This window comes from Tachyglossus aculeatus, chromosome 23, assembly GCF_015852505.1.
Source record: "Tachyglossus aculeatus isolate mTacAcu1 chromosome 23, mTacAcu1.pri, whole genome shotgun sequence".
NCBI lineage: Eukaryota > Metazoa > Chordata > Mammalia > Monotremata > Tachyglossidae > Tachyglossus > Tachyglossus aculeatus.
The window spans coordinates 4166826-4180476 of NC_052088.1; the positions used below are offsets into that span (position 1 = coordinate 4166826).

At 46.8% G+C, this 13651-nt stretch overlaps 1 non-coding gene across 1 annotated transcript; it reads right to left on the bottom strand.

Moving 5' to 3' along the window:
* Positions 1-7833: 7833 nt before the first annotated feature.
* On the bottom strand, positions 7834-7971 carry LOC119944825. The gene has a single exon (XR_005455973.1). It is a non-coding gene; the product is annotated as a small nucleolar RNA SNORA7 (small nucleolar RNA).
* Positions 7972-13651: the final 5680 nt, after the last annotated feature.

The window sequence follows — 13651 nt, forward strand, 5'->3', positions numbered from 1 at the left end:
CGCTTAGAACGGTGCTCGACACATAGTAAGGGTTTAGCAAATACTATTGGAAAAACTACAGGCTTATAGCGTACTGTCCCTCTTGGTGATTCAGCAGAAGCTGCTATTCATGGAGCCCCAGCCACACACTTAAGTGAATATTTCTGATAAGGATAGTTGCATGAATTTGGGTGTAACAAGCTGTGTATAGCACAAAGAGAGATAAATGAGGGGAGCAGTGCTGTCCTGTCAATCCCAGATAACTGCAGGGTTTATTGCATATGGAACTTTTAAGGGTCTGGCTTCTGCAGAGGGTTTTGGAGTGGTAGCTTATTTGGTCCTTTGCTTTTCAGTGAAGAACATAATTTCTCTTTTTCTCAGCACCACAGCTTAATTGGCTACTTGGCCAAAGGTAAGAGTAGAAGATGAGGAAATCCAGATTGTCAGGTTTTACCTCTGGTTCAGCCCCTTTAATCCCTGACTAAAGGACTCAGTCTTCACAGGGAGCAGAACCGAGAATCCTGTCTCCTAAACTTCGGGCCTAAATCATGCAACATTTCACAGGTGTAGGGTGTTGCTAGTTACCTTTTTTTGGAGGAGAAGGAAAGAAGGGTTTAGGAAATATGCATTCGGCTGGCATGGATGGAGACAGGAGTATCAGGTGTCTTATTTGTTTTCCATTGAAACTTAATAAAGCCCTAACTTACAGGACAGAACTATTTCAGTATTGATATTCTGTCAGAAAGCAGTCACTCACAGCCATGATCTAGCCAGCCCTAGAACTATAGGTGGACTTTGGCTTCCCCTCTCGAGGCTTACCTATTGTACAAGCGCTTGTACAGTGCTTTGCACATAGTAAGCGCTCAATAAATAAATACAATTGAATGAATGAATCAGTGAATAGTGAGACCTGATAAACCATTTTGCTTTGGGTCACAGCTCATTGTTCTGGCTTTTCAGTGGAGGGCCTGTGGAATAAGAATAGAAATAACTGGGTTATTTGTTAAGGGGTTACTATGGGCTAAGCACTATACTAATCACTGGGGTTGATGTAACAATAATAGTATTTGCTAAGCACTTGCTATGTGCTATGCGCTGGGGTAGACACAGGATAATCAGGTCAGACACAATCCCTTTCTCACTTGGGGTTCACAGCCTAAGGGGAAAGGAGAACGGGTGTTAAATTTGCTGAGAAAACTGAGGCACAGAGAAGTCAAGTGACTTGCCCAAGGTCACACAGCAGACTAGTGGTGGAGCTGGGATTAGAACCCATGACCTCTGACTCCCAAGCCCGGGCTCTTTCCACTAGGCCACACTGCTTCTCTGTGGAGCTGCTGCAGGAGCAGTGAGAGGGTTAGCTCAGGGGCTCTTGGGCATGTACTGCACAACAGGAGATCAAAGAAATATTTGCTGCCGGCCTTGCTCTGGCCATCTGAGCTTGTGAAATCCATCAGGTCGCATTCATTTCTTTAGCTTGGCCAACAGGTTGTGCCTTTCCTGCCTGATTCTGCAGGTTAACCAACGGATCCGTTGGCACTTCCCCAGAGAGAATCCACCTTTGAGCAAACTTTAGTCAAGTCCTGCGATCCTGGCGTCTGCTCAACCTCTTTCTTTCCAGGAGTGGCAGGGCAGCCGTGACTGGAGGCAGATACTGTTGCTCAGCTGGTGAATGGTGAGGGGGAATTCAAATGGAGAAGGGAAAGGGGTCCTGTCTACCTACTCTATTGGACTCTCCCAAGAACTTAATAAAGTGCCTTGCCCACAGACCTCAATAAAATTAGTTGCAAGGAATTACAGAGGATGCCATCTGGATTCTTCTTTACCTAGAACTGGTCAAATGCTACCAACCAGTATTTGACCAGTTTTAGGTAAAGAAGAATCCAGATGGCATCCTTTGTAATTCCCTGCAACTCATTTTCAAAGTGATCGAGTGGTCATCTTTTCCAGTCAGCTTTCCCCTCCATCAATCAATCAATCAGTCAATGATATTTATTGAGTGCTTACTGGGTGTAGAACACTGTACTAAGTGCTTGGAAAGGAGATGTGAATAACATGACTACTATATCTCTTATCCACCTACCTTTGATATGCATTTAGCAGAAAAAGAGATTGTTTTTCACTCTAACTCAGGATTTTTTAGGTGCCCCAAGGGATAGAGGATAGTTTACAGTTGCGGGTGGGGAAACAGGGAAAGCAGAGCTTTATTCGGTGCAGAGGCTAGTCCAGAGGACATATCCTTAGCCATTCTCCTGTCTCATCTCCTGTTAGTCTTCTCTTTCTGGAAACCCTTTTCCTAGTACTAGCTGAAAGGAAGAATTTTGCTACTACTTTAGGTGGGCTGAGCTGTGGGGAGTTGTTTGTGGACACTTTTAGCTGTGACCACATGCCACTTGATATCTTTCCAATGACCTCCGCTGGTATGCGTGAATGCCACCCACCACATCACAAACACACACACTCTTTCTCTCTCGCTCTGTCTCTCTATCCCCCACGCCAGCCTGATAAGAACAGCGGGCACTCAGCAGCTGTTGCCAGTATCAGTGGCCAAGCTATTTGGAGCTAAACTCCTTTAAGAGGAGAATGTGGGAGCCCTCCTTATTCAAACGGGTCTTTTTTATTCCAGAGCTAGAAATTAGAGCAGATTGCAGCCAGGGAACTTCTGGGTAATCCACCGTACATGCTTGGAACTGACTAGGGGACTCTCATCTCATCTGGGTTCCAGCGATATCTTTTGCCGCGCTTTTTAACGGACCCAGCGATAACATTATCGAGCCGCTGCACCTTGGAAACCTTCAGCCAGGGCTTTCCTTCTAGTCTCTGTCTTGGGTAGTTCGACTAGGCCGTACTGGTTCAGCTAGAAGGAGAATCTAGAGAAGGGAGCGCGGGCTCTGATTAAGAGTTCGACATTAGCCCTAACGCTACCTGCCGTTGATTTTCACTCATTGTCGTATTTATTGAGTGCTTACTGTGTGCAGAGCACTGTACTAAGCGCTTGGGAAGTACAAGTCGGCAACAGAGACGGTCCCTACCCAACAAAGGGCTCACAGTCTAGAAGGTGGAGACAGACAACAAAACCAAACATGTAGAGAGGTGTCAAAATCATCAGAACAAATAGAATTGAGGCTATGTGCACATCATTAACAAAATAATTAAAATAGTAAATATGTACAAGTAGCGTGGCTCAGTGGAAAGAGCACGGGCTTGGGAGCCAGAGGTCATGGGTTTGAATCCCGGCTCCACCACATGTCTGCTGTGTGATCTTGGGCAAGTCACTTAACTTCTCTGGGCCTCAGTGACCTCATCTGTAAAATGGGGATTAAGACTTTGAGCCCCACGTGGGACAACCTGATCACCCTGTATCCTCCCCAGTGCTTAGAACAGTGCTTTGCACATAGTAAGCACTTAACAAATGCCAATTATTATTATTATTATTACTTGTACATATTTGTCCTGCCCAAGTGCCACCTTGCCACCCAGCCTAATCTGTGGCTCTTACAGAGCACTAAAATGACATCTACTTGGTAAAGTGCTTAGAGATCCTCAGAGGAAAAGTTTGGTGTGGATAAGGCATTTGACTCATTTATGTTTATAATGGCATTTATTAAGCACTTACTATGTGCAAAGGACGGTTCTAAGCACTGGGGAGGTTACAAGGTGATCAGGTTGTCCCACGTGGGGCTCAGAGTCTTCATCCCCATTTTTGACAGATGAGGTAACTGAGGCACAGGGAAGTTAAGTGACTTGCCCGGAGTCACAAAGCTGACAGTTGGCAGAGCCGGGATTTGAAGCCATGACCTCTGACTCCAAAGCCCATGGTCTTTCCACTGAGCCACACTGCTTCTCTATGTTCTCAAGCCTAGCCGTCTCTCCCAGTAAACTTTTCTTTGCTGTTGCATTTCTTGTTCAAACTGGAATCTCCTTGGCTAGAAGATGGAATCACTGTGTAACTGGATACACTTGGAAGCAGTATGGCCTCAGGGTAAAAGCACAGGCCTGCAGCTGGGTTCTAATCTTGGCTCTGCCACTTGCCTGCTGTGTGACCTTGGGCAAGTCACTTCACTTCTCTGTGTCTGTTTTCTCACTGGAAAGATGGGTATTCAGTAGCTGTTCTCCCTCCTACTTACGCTGTGAGCCTCATGTGTGACAGGGACTGTGTCCAACCTGATTGTCTTGTACCTATCTCAGTGCCTGTCAGTCATCATTATTATTATCTTTCCTCCAACAATCTTCAATCTGTTTGTAAAGTCCCAGGTCTTTAGCTTTCACAACCCTTGGGAAGGTAGATGAGTGGAGTGAATGAGTGTCCCATGCAGATGGTGAAACTGGGGCACAGAGGAGCTTTCTTCGGGTCTTTCAAGTTGTCTATCTTCCTTCTTAAAGCCAAAAGTGTGAGGCAGACAGAGGAGAGAAGCACTCAGTGTAGGAAACTTACACTGTTCCCTGCTCAAATGACTTTCTCCTTGGTCAAGGACCCAGCCGGCGCCTCTTTCTCTCTGCTCTTGCTTCATTATGAAGAGAAGACAGCTGCATTATCCCAGCTCCGCTGGGTCAATTACACTTGGCCTGTGGGCCTGTGGAAAGTGTGTGTGTGGGTGTAGGGAGGGAACAGGAGGAGGGTTCTTGAAGGCATCGTTTTGTCCCAAGGGGGAAGTATACCTCAGCGAAAGGGTATGGGGAAAGGGTGGAGATGTGCATATGTTGAGCAGGGAGTCATTTTCCTTGAGAAAACGAGTGACTTGCACTCTTCCTTAGGAAGATACTCCCCTGGAAGGGAGCCAGGGGATGGAGACATGAGTGGCCAGCGACGTCAGGGTAGACTCTGGCAGTGTGCATTGAGGCATTTTATTATTATTAATAATAATAATAATGGTATTTGTTAAGTGCTTATTATGTGCCAAGCACTGTTCTAAGTGCAGGGGTAAATACAAGGTAATCAGGTTGTCCCACATGGGGCTCACAGACTTAATTCCTGTTTTACAGATGAGGTAACTGAGGCCCAGAGAAGTTAAGTGACTTGCCCAAAGTCACACAGCTGATAAGTGGCAGAGCCGGGATTAGAACCCACGACCTCTGACTCCCAAACCCATGCTGTTGACACTAGGCCATGCTGCTTCTCCGCTTCTCTTCTTTACTTGGGGATCAATCAAACCATCCATCAGTGATATTTATTGAGCACTTACTATATGCAGAGCACTGTGCTAAGCACTTTGGAGAGCATGACAGAGTAAGTGGCCATGATCTCTGCCCTCAAGGAGCTTCCAATCTAGCTGGAGATGCAGACATTCAAATAAATGACAATTAATGTAATTACATTACAGAATAATAGGATATAAATATATGATAATAATAATAATGGTATTTGTTAAGCGCTTACTATGTGCCAAGCCCTGTTCTAAACGCTGGGGTTGATACAAGTTCAGCAGGTTATCCCAGGTGGGGCTCACAATCTTAATCCCCATTTTACAGATGAGGCAACTGAAGCCCAGAGAAGTGAAGTGACTTGCCCAAAGTCACACAGCTGACAAGCGACGGAGCCGAGATTAGAACCCACGACCTCTGACTCCCAAGCCCAGGCTCTTTCCACTAAGCCACGCTGCTTCCCGTATTTTATGATGATAAAATAGTATGTAATGCTAAATATATCAGAAATATAAATAGGAGGTATGTGTGTGTGTGTTTGCTGTGAGTCCCATGTAGGACGTAGACTGTGTCCAACCTGATTAGCTTGTCGCTACCCCAGTGCTTAGTACAGTGCCTGTCACATAACAAAGTGCTTAACAGATCCCATTAAAAAAAACAAGCAAACTGGTTGTCATCTCAAAAGGGACCAGAAATTTCATACTCCCAGCAGTAGGTTGTGTGATTGGTCCAGCTTCATCTGTAAGACAGGCAGTTTTATTAATCTTTTACCATTTAGTGTTCCTATAGCACTGTGAAAGCGGCCTTGAAAATAAAAACAGGAAGGCAGCAGTCCACACTTTTTTTAAAAAGAATCAGCACTCTCATCATTCAATCATAGCCCCTACAGAATGCCATGAGTTATGTTGACAGTGTAATCAGCAGGTGATATGAATTGTTACTTGCCTATGAGTGGTCATGATTATGGTAAAGCCCTTTGCAAGTACTACCACTCATCAGATTAATCTGGATCAACAGTAATCAGAACTCCTGGCAAGGTGATCATGGGGAGATTTGGGTGGCTCTGGACTCTCTGTGGGTGTTCCAGAATTTCTGGAGGACTTCTGGAATTCCTCACTTGGCTCAGGACAGACTCCCTGGGAAGAGTAGATAGATGCCCTGTGGATCTGGATGGCCCGAAGATACCTTGGGTTCAGAGGGGCAGGTGTGATGCCCTACAGATTTATTTTTCTCTAGGGCTGTTCCAGTGCAGATGGAAGCTCCCACAAACTAAATTCTGGCCGTGCTATATAGTATTTGTTAGGAGCTTACTATGTGTCATGCACAGTACTAAACTCTGGGGTAGATGCAAAATAATCAGATCAGACACAATCACTGTCCCACCTGGGGTTCACAGCCTGAGGAGGAGGGAGAACAGTTATTGAATCCCCATTTTGTGGATGAGGAAACTGGGGCATGGAGAAGTGAAGTGACTTGCCCACGGTCACAGCTGGCAAATGGTAGAGCTAGGATTAGAACCCAGATCCTTTGACTACCGGGTCCACATTCTTTCCTTGATGCCACGCTGCATCCTGTCCTGCCGTCTTGGATAGAGGTTTCTAGCTAACATTCACTTTAAGGTGAGGTGTGAGGCAGTAATGCCTGTTGCTGTTGGAATCCAACTGGTGAATAGTTGCAGGAATCAGGAGCCCAATGGCACGTATTCCTCACCAAAATGCCTGGCACGCTGTGTGTGGGGCTACAGAAGCCCGAAAATGGGCCAATTCTAAAACAGCCACCACTCATTTGGAGCAAGCCTTCAAGCAGTGGGCACCATTGTTTTCCCTCACCATCCTAACCACCTTGGGGTCTAAGATTTGGAGTTCAAGAGAAGGGGATGGACACTCAGACCAATCTGACCAGGGAAAGGCACCCGAGTGGAGTGTGGGAGTTCTGGGGCGGGAGCTTCGAGCACTTTGGTAGCCAGGACCGTTACTTTCATTTAGCAATCGGCTGGTAAGCAGGATCCCAAGAAGAGACATTGCAGATGAGTCACTCGGGATATGTTGGCTGGGGCCAACAGAAGAAAGCTCCAAGAACTGATGCTCTTCTGTAAGGGGCGTAGCCCAGATTGCTGTCTGCATCCAAGAGGAGCTCACTTTTCTCATTTTGTGTCAGGGTGAAGAGGTTGAGGTAATAAGCAGAGTGGGACTTGGGAGAGACAAGCAGGCCTTAAAGAGTTAACAGGCTAGAAAGACTTGATTTGAGGGTCTTTTCCTCTTGACTGTAAGCTTGCTGTGTGCAGAGAGCGTTTCTACCAACTCTGTTATACTGTGCTCTGCACACAGTAAGTACTCAATAAATACAATCGATTGATTGATTTTCAGCCCTAATCAGGTCTTGTTAGAGACCTGAGTAAGGCTGCTATTTCAGCCCCAATGGTAATGGGGCAATGACCCCCTCTTCACCTCCATTGTGTTGTCCCCTATAGCCACTAAAGATGTGATCTTGTCCTGTCTTATGCTGTCGAGTCGTCTCCGACCCATAGAGAAGCCATAGACACGTCTCTCCCAGAATGCCCCACCTCCATCTACAATCGTTCTGGTAGTGTATCCATAGAGTTTTTTTGGTAAAAATATGGAAGTGGTTTACCATTGCCTCCTTCCACGCAGTAAACTCGAGTCTCCACCCTCGACTCCCTCCCGTGCTGCTGCTGCCGGGCACAGATGAGTTTTGATGTGTAGCAGATGGTCTTCCACTCGCTAGCCGCTGCCCAAGCTAGGAATGGAATGGACAGGCCACTGCTTGACTCTCCCTCCCATAGTTGAGACTGGTAGAGTACTGGAAACTCTCCAGGTGCGACCCTGAGAGGGGGGGAGATGTGATGCTTAAGGTATATTCACTTCCTTCCTGTCGCTCCATCAGATACCTTAGCACATATATGAGTGTCTATGTATGTATTTTTTATATAATTGCCTCTTTTGGTTTTCATAATTAGTATCTGAGCTCGTATTGTCTTAGTTACATTGGCAACTAATGCCCTATTATTTTTCCTATTGGTCTTCTAACTTTAGTTGTATGTTCCCAAGCACCTCTGCCCGATACGGCCACTCAGTATGGGGCTCTGAACCCAGTAGGCTCTGAATAAATGCTGTTGATCAATCAATCAATCAATCAATGATATTTATTGAATACTTACTAGCGCTGGAGAAAGTACACTACAGTAGATTTGGTAGATGTAACCTTTCCACAAAGAGCTCATAGTCTACGGTGGTGGTGGTGGGGGGGCATATATTTAAATAAATTACATATAGGGAAAATAGTAGAGTACAAGGATATGTAAATGAGTGTCAATGGTGTTGAGGATTTATGCTCATCTGGGCCTAAATTGCAATTCAGTGTGAAACGGGTGGTCCTTTCCCAGTAGGGTTTATTGCCCCCACCCCGTGCTCAGTATACCCCAAGCCTCTGTACCCCCATCGTTGTCACCACCACCCTTCCTCTGAAGCCCAGCTGCTCTGGCTGCTCTAGAAAGCCCCTGATTTCTAGAGTACTCTCCCACTAAGACCTCTGGATAATGAAAACAGGGTGAATAGATAACTCTGAAGAGGACAGACAAGGCCAAGATGAACCTTTGCCCTCAGAAGATTACCCCAAGAAGAGAAATGAGAGAAGAAACTTTGGTGGCTAGAAAAAACCCTATCCCCCTCACCAAATAAGGGCTGACTAGAAGGGTTGCTAGAAGACAGAAGACAAGATAGATGGGCTGGTATTGCCACGCAAGACCCTCGCATAAGCAGGAAGAGAAGAGAAAGGTACTAATACCGTTCACGGTAATATTTAATCTTACAGATTTAACAGAGACCCCATGGCGAGAGTGAGTGTAAAATACCTAGGCTGAGTCACTGGCTGGGCCTTTTCCATTGCAACTGCATCTCTCAAAGTGGACTTGGAAGTGCATCACTAAACTTAACTGCCTATTGGTGTTCCATGGCTGGATGACGTGGTTCTTTATGTAGCAGGGTTTGGGGAATGGTGGTGAAGCATGAAGCAGTAGGAAATAGGCACCGGAAGTAAAAATCTGGAAGGATTGAGTTTCCCCCTCACTCCACCTCCTCCCGCTCTAGATTGTAAACTCCTGGGGGGCTGGGCTAGGGTCTTCCAACTCGATTGTCTCATAAACTCCCAAGCCCTTAGTATAGTGCTTTGCCCACTGAAAGTGCTTAACAAATACCACTGATTGATTGGTTGACTCTCAGGGATGGGGGAGGATGGGAACGACTGCATCCAGTAAATGTTCAATAAATACAATTGACTGACTGACTCAATATATGTTGGAGAGGAAAAATTTACAAAACCTTGGCATATGGGAGAAAATATTTCTCCTTCTACTTTCAGTGTCATTCTTACCTCCAGGAACTAGCCCGATCCTGGGTATGGAACTGAGAATTTCTGCCTCATAATAATAATAATAATAATGGCATTTACTAAGCATTTACTATGTGAAAAGCACTGTTCTAAGCGCTGGGGAGGTTACAAGGTGATAAGGTTGTCCCACAGGGGGCTCACAGTCTTAATCCCCATCTCACAGTCTTAATCCCCATTTTACAGATGAGGTAACTGAGCCCCAGAGAAGTTAAGTGACTTGCCCAAAGTCACACAGCGGGCAATTGCCGGAGATGGGATTTGAACCCATGATCTCTGACCCCAAAGCCCGTGCTCTTTCCACTGAGCCACGCTGCTTCTCTAGGCAGTGGGTAACACTTGCTTCGCAACATAATCAATGCTGTACATCAATGCAGCCTGATGAGAATGATGTTTTACTTTTCAGTGCTAAGTTTCTGACAGGCGTCCTGAGACCCATCTTGCTTTTGCCTTGCTTAAAACAGAAATGTGGTCTGAGTGGTCCACCCACTGAGTGGGTGTGAGATTCGATATCAAAAATGGTGGGAAAGTCTGAGGCAGAAGGGTGGGGGCCGGAGGAAGAGGGGAGCCGCCTCTCTAAAATGGCAAAATTGTGGCTCCAAGTTAGAAGAAATCTAGCCCAAGATAAAATGAGGCACTCACTACATTTTTTAAATAGTATTTGTTACACACTCATCGTGTGTTAAACTCTGTTCTAAGTACTGGGGCTATTACAGTTAATTAGGTCAGACACAGTCCCCGGTCCCACATGGGGCTCACAGTCTAAATAGGAGAGAGAACGAGTATTGAATCCCCATTTCACAGTTGAGGAAACTAAGGCACAGAGAAGTGAAGTGACTTGTCCATGGTCACACAGCAAGCAATTGGCAGAGTTAGAATTAGAACCCAGGTCCTCTGACTTCAAGACCTGTGCTCTTTCCAGAAGGCCATTCTGCTTCTCACCCCATTCCACCCTTTCTGCCGCGATAAAGGTTTTGCCTGCATCATCCATAGTGTGGCCACGGAGGGCACTTGAGAATTCCAATCAATCAATCAATCAGTCGTATTTATTGAGTGCTTACTGTGTGCAGAGCACTGTACTAAGCGCTTGGGAAGTACAAGTTGGCAACATATAGAGACGATCCCTACCCAACAGTGGGCTCACAGTCTAGAAGGGGGAGACAGAGAACAAACAAAACATATTAACAAAATAAAATAAATAGAATAGATATGTACAAGTAAAATAAATAAATACAGTAATAAATACGTACAAACATATATACATATATACAGGTGCTGTGGGGAAGGGAAGGAGGTAAGGCGGGGGGATGGAGAGGGGGAAGAGGGGGAGAGGAAGGAGGGGGCTCAGTCTGGGAAGGCCTCCTGGAGGAGGTGAGCTCTCAGTAGGGCCTTGAAGGGAGGAAGGGAGTTAGCTTGGCGGATGTAGGGAGGGAGGGCATTCCAGGCCAGGGGGATGATGTGGGCCGGGGGTCGACAGTGGGACAGGCGAGAACGAGGCATGGTGAGGAGATTAGCGGCAGAGGAGCGGAGGGTGCAGGCTGGGCTGTAGAAGGAGAGAAGGAAGGTGAAGTAGGAGGGGGCGAGGGGATGGACAGCCTTGAAGCTGAGGGTGAGGAGTTTCTGCCTGATGCGTAGGTTGATTGGTAGCCACTGGAGATTTTTGAGGAGGGGAGTAACATGCCCAGAGCATTTCTGGACAAAGACAATCCGGGCAGCGGCATAAAGTATGGTTTGAAGTGGGGAGAGACAAGAAGATGGGAGATCGAAGAGGAGGCTGATACAGTAGTCCAGATGGGATAGGATGAGAACTTCAACGAGCAGGGTAGCGGTTTGGCAATGTTGCGGAGCTGAGACCGGCAGGTTTTGGTGACGGTTTGGATTCCAGACATGTCAGACACTGCTTTCCCCATTTTCAAAGTCCTACTAAAGTCCTTTCTCCTCTAAAAGGCCATCCATGACTAAACCCCTTATTTCCCCCAACTATTTGCCCTCCCTTCCACATCACCTACGCACTTGGGTCCAACCCCCTTAATAATAACAATAATAATGGCATTTATTAAGCACTTACTATGTGCAAAGCACTGTTCTAAGCGCTGGGGAGGATACAAGGTGATCAGATTGTCCCACGTGGGGTTCACAGTCTTCATCCCCATTTTACAGATGAGGTAACTGAGGCACAGAGAAATGAAGTGACTTGCCCAAAGTCACACAGCTGACAAGTGGCGGAGCCAGGATTTGAACCCAAGACCTCTGACTCCCAAGCCTGTGCTCTTTCCATGGAGCCACACTCCTTCCCTTAAGCTCTTTGATCCTCACCCTACCCCTAGCCCAAGTACTTTAAAAAAAAAAAAATGGTATTTGCTAAGTGCTTACTATGTGCCAGGCACTGTACTAAGAGCTGAGGTAGTTACTAGCTAATCAGGATGGACACAGTCCCTGTCCCACATGGGGCTCGCAATCTTAATCCCTATTTTACAGGTGAGGCAACTGAGACACAGAAAAGTGAAGTGACTTGCCTGAGGTCACAGAGCAGACAAGTGGTGTAGCATGAAATAGAACCTAGGTCCTTCTGACTCCCAAGGCCATGCTTTATCCACTAGGCCGCACTTCTTCTGTATTTATGTTCTTATTTACTCTGCCATTTCCCCACTCTGTAATTTATTTTAATGTCTGTCTCCGTGACTACCCCTCTCAGGGTCAAACCTGGAGAGTTTCCAGTACTCTACCAGTCTCAACTACGGGAGGGAGAGTCAAGCAGAGGCATACCCATTACATTCCTGGCTTGACCAGTGGCTAGCGAGTGGAAGGCAGTGAGCTGAAAGTCAAAATTCCCCTGTGCTGGGCAGCAGCAGCATGGGAGAGAATCGAGGGCAGAGACTCAAGTTTACTGTGTGAAAGGAGACAACGGTAAACCACTTCTGTACTTTTACCAAGAAAACTCTATGGATACACTACCAGAACGATTACAGATGGAGAGTGGGACATACTGGGAGAGATGAGTCCATGGCGTCTCTATGGGTCAGAGTCGACTTGACAGCATAAGGCAAGACTCCCCTACTAGTCTGTAAGTCCACTGTGGGCAGGGATCTTGTCTCCCCAATCTGTTTTGTACTCTCCCAAACGCTTAGCATAGTTGTTCTCATACAGTAAGATGCTCGATAAATGCCACTGATGGATTGATTGATTGATGTGACCTCACACACACATAACTCCAGGCTATCTCCAATGGGTCTTCTGACCCCCTATTTGCCCCAGAGCCTTTGTGGTCCCCTGAGGCCAGCCTCCAGACCAGGATAGCAGCCTGTGTGCTCTGCACCATGGGCCATGGACACCCCAGCTTGGAGCCTCGCTGCTCCAAACTCAAGGGACAGCTATGGTTGCTGGACCATGGGCAGAAAAACTCCCAACTCCATATCCCGCAACATTGCCAAGATCCGCCCTTTCCTCTCCATCCATACCGCTACCCTGCTCATTCAAGCTCTACTGCATCAGCCTTCTCTCTGATCTCCCATCCTCGTGTCTCTCCCCACTTCAATCCATACTTTGTGCTGCTGCCTGGATTATCTTTGTCCAGAAATGCTCTGGGCATATTACTCCCCTCCTCAAAGATCTCCAGTGGCTGCCAATCAATCTGCACATCAGGCAGAAACTCCTCACCCTGGGCTTCAAGGCTGTCCATCCCCTTGCCCCCTCCTACCTCACCTCCCTTCTCTCCTTCTACAGCCCAGCCCGCACCCTCCGCTCCTCTGCTGCTAATCTCCTCACCGTACCTCGTTCTCGCCTGCCCCACCATCGACCCCCGGCCCACATCGTCCCCCGGGCCTGGAATGCCCTCCCTCTGCCCATCCGCCAAGCTAGCTCTCTTCCTCCCTTCAAGGCCCTACTGAGAGCTCACCTCCTCCAGGAGACCTTCCCAGACTGAGCCCCTTCCTTCCTCTCCCCCTCGTCCCCCTCTCCATCCCCGCATCTTACCTCCTTCCCTTCCCCACACCACCTGTATATATGTATATATGCTTGTACATATTTATTACTCTATTTATTTATTTATTTTACTTTTACATATCTATTCTATTTATTTTATTTTGTTAGTATGTTTGGTTTTGTTCTCTGTCTCCCCCTTTTAGACTGT